The sequence below is a fragment of the Piliocolobus tephrosceles genome, chromosome 3 (assembly GCF_002776525.5).
Source record: "Piliocolobus tephrosceles isolate RC106 chromosome 3, ASM277652v3, whole genome shotgun sequence".
Classification (NCBI taxonomy): Eukaryota; Metazoa; Chordata; class Mammalia; order Primates; family Cercopithecidae; genus Piliocolobus; species Piliocolobus tephrosceles.
Genome location: NC_045436.1, coordinates 36682554 through 36686172, shown reverse-complemented (window position 1 = coordinate 36686172; position 3619 = coordinate 36682554).

Here is a 3619-nt window from a genome sequence, read left to right as displayed (position 1 = left end):
CTTCCTTCCTTCCTTCCTTCCTTCCTTCCTTCCTTCCTTCCTTTCTTTTTTTCTTTCTTTCCTTCCTTCCTTCCTTTCTCTTTCTTTCTCCTTCCTTCCTTCCTTCCTTCCTTCCTTCCTTCCTTCCTTCCTTCCTTTCTTTTTTTCTTTCTTTCCTTCCTTCCTTCCTTTCTCTTTCTTTCTCCTTCCTTCCTTCCTTCCTTCCTTCCTTCCTTCCTTCCTTCCTTCCTTTCTTCTTCCCTCCCTCCCTCTCTCCCTCTTCCCTTTCTTTTTTTTTTTTGACAGTCTTGCACTGTAGTCTAGACTGGAGTGCAGTGATACATCTCAATTCACTGAAACCTCTGCCTCCTGGGTTCAAGTGATTCTTCCGCCTCAGCCTCCTGAGTAGCTGGAATTACAGGCATGTGCCACCATGGCCGGCTAATTTTTGTGTTTTTAGTAGAGACAGGGTTTTCCTATATTGGCCAGGCTAGTCTCGAACTCCTGATCTCAGGTGATCTGCCCACCTTGGCCTCCCAAAGTGCTTGGATTATAGGTGTGAGCCACCATCCCAGCCTCTTTCTTTCTATTTCAAAAGAAAAATTGTTGACAATATATTAGACCCATCCTATGTGCTTTTGTGCTTCAAGAATGAGAAGGGGCAACATTTTAAGAGAAAGCATGAGACAAGTGCACAGGGAAAACAATGGAGCCCTGTGCACTGGCGTGCAGCCAGCAGCTGCCAGGCAGCCACAGAAATGGAGAGGAGGTGGAAGCGCTCTACGCTTCTCTAAAGGAGCTGCCCGCTTTGGTCTGCGAAAGGGAGATTTCTGACTGAGGGTGCCTAAGATTTTAACTGATGGGTGGGAAAGCAAAGTGTGAATCTCCAAACCCACAACTTTCCACCTCTGCAAGGAGTTCTCTCCTCCTCTGTGTCAGCCCCCAGAGACAAAGAGTGGCAGGAATTTCAGGGCAGATGGAGGGTGGTTCACTTATAGGAAAGAGCTTTCATGATCTCAGGTTGGATTAGGGTAAGGTAGTAATGAATGGCTGTTGTTTGGATGAAATACTGGAATGATTTCAACTGTGGTAGACAAGTTTGACTTGAGAAGAGTATGGAGAACTGGTTAAGAACAGACTTGGCCAGCCATGGTGGCTCACGCCTGTAATCCCAGCACTTTGAGAGGCCAAGGCAGGCAGATCACTTGAAGTCAGGAGTTCAAGACCAGCCTGGGCAACATGGTGAAACCCGGTCTCTACTAAAAATACAAAAATTAGCCTGGTGTGGTGGTGCACACCTGGAATCCCAGCTACTCGAGAGGCTGAGGCAGGAGAATCACTTGAACCTGGGAGGCAGAGGTTGCAGCGAGCTGAGATTGTGCCACTGCACTCTAGCCTGGGCAACAGAGCCAACTCTGTCTCAGTAAGTAAATAAATAAATAAATAAAGGAAGAACAAAGACTTTAGTTTGAGACCTGGATTTGGGTCACATATTATTTAACCTTCCTGAACCTCAGTCTTCTCATCTATAAAATGGAGTTGCAACTTCACAGGATTATTATTTGAGGATTAAATGAGGTAATGCATATCACAGTGCCTCACATATAGTAAGTACTCATTAAATGTCCATTATTATCATTTGAGATAACAAGATAGAAAAAATGAACTTTTGCTCAATGGTTCATGCTAGCTTTCTTCATGTTCAAATCACTAGTGAGAAATGTAAGGTAAAGGGCAAATCAGACCTTAATTATCTGTCTTTGATTACAGATATGATGCCATTTTTATGTTATTGATGTTCTTCAGAATTACTGTATGCATTTTGAGGACCCAGCCTTCTCAAGTGAGTCAGACCTAGTAGCAATAATGATCTCTTTTCCTTTGTTTTCCAGTTTCTCTCCTTGGCCTTTCTAGGGCTTTTTCTTCAAGAATTTGAACACGTGTTCAATATTGCATAGCCATAGAAAAGCCTTTTGAAGACCAGGTCAACGAGAATGACCAAGTGTCAGACATGGGCAGTAGTCATCTTGAGGAACAGATGTTAGAAGTCTGAAAGCTTGAAAAACAGTTGTAAGATTTTTGTAACAGATCCATGAAAAAGTAGGATCCTTAGGTGCTGTCTAAATGATACTCCACTTTTAATCTGGGGATCTTACAGGACTAAACATCACATTTTTTAAAATTACAAATGAAGGGCCAGGCACAGGGGCTCATGCCTGTAATCCCAGGACTTTGGGAGGCCGAGGAGGGTGGATCACCTGAGGCCAGAAGTTCCAGACCAGCCTGGCCAACATGTTGAAACCCGATCCTACTAAAAACACAAAAACTAGCCTGGTGTGGTGACACACACCTGTAGTCCCCACTACTCTGTGACTGAGACACGAGAATTGCTTGAACCTGGGATGCAGAGGTTGTAGTAAGCTGAGATGGTGCCACTGCACTCCAGCCTGGGTAACAGAGCAAGACCTTGTCTCAAAAAGAAAGAAAGAAAGAAAGAAATTACAAATGAAAGTGATTTGCACAAAATACAAAAGGAAAGTGAAACCCGGCTGGCTTATAAGATAAAGATAGTTTATTGACTTAATGGTAACTAAAACTCTAAAGATAATAATTTCAGGTGACATTTGATCCAACATCTCAAAAAAGTCACCAACAGCCTGCCTGCCTTCTGTCCTCAATCTGCTTTATATGGTGTTGGCTTTATCCACAGATTCCACCAGGTGGCCCCAGAGGCAGCTCCAGGGTCTCCATTACTGGAAAAAGGCTGCTCCAAAATTCACCATTCGGGTAAAAGGGATGGTCTCTTTTTCAGAGCTACTGTAAAATAGGTTTACTTTTCCCAAAAGCCCCAGCAAATGTCTTCTCCTGGCTTGTTGCCTCTGATTTGGTAGTGCCAGTCTCCAAACCAGTCCATTTGACCTGGGGGCATGGTGGGTGTGCCCATTGGTTTAAGCCAGCCAGAAACCGCTCCAGGCACTTGGGGAGGGTTCAGTCCCACTCAAGCCAAATTCACTCTGGAAATCTGCGTTCTTGTAGCCAGGAGAGAATATAGATGCAGGGTATCAAATAGCCAATGTGTACCACATCACATTTTAAGAGAAGCCACCAAATTTATACAATTTGTGCTTACAGATTTCTATATTAAGAACAAAGACAAGAGAAATGCCTGGTGTGTGTGTGTGTGTGTGTGTGTGTGTGTGTGTGTGTGTGTGTGTGTGTTTTGTTGTTATTTTTTGTTTTTTTTTCCTGTTGATCAATCACAATAACCAGGAAGGATTTTGGCACTTGGCATTTTTGCACCTTGGCTCTGAGCTGGAAAGGAGGAGGGTATGGCATTTACAAATAAGTAACTGAAGACCAAGGTCAAATGAATGGATGATCTAATTCGTTCCTTAAACAGAGAAATGTCTGGTGCCTTCCTGGCCTCATTCCTCCCCGAAGGGGCTGTTGGCTCCAACCCAAAAGCCTCTGCATTCTTTGGCTTCCATTGATTTCTCACCTGATTCCAATCACATTGCCCTCTGACTAATACTGTTTTTCAATGCTTAGATGAATTATATATGCATTAAAAGGAAAACCTTGAATTTAAACCTTGAGGTGAAATAGGGTGCTGAGTCTGTGGCGACAAAGGAAGACTGGA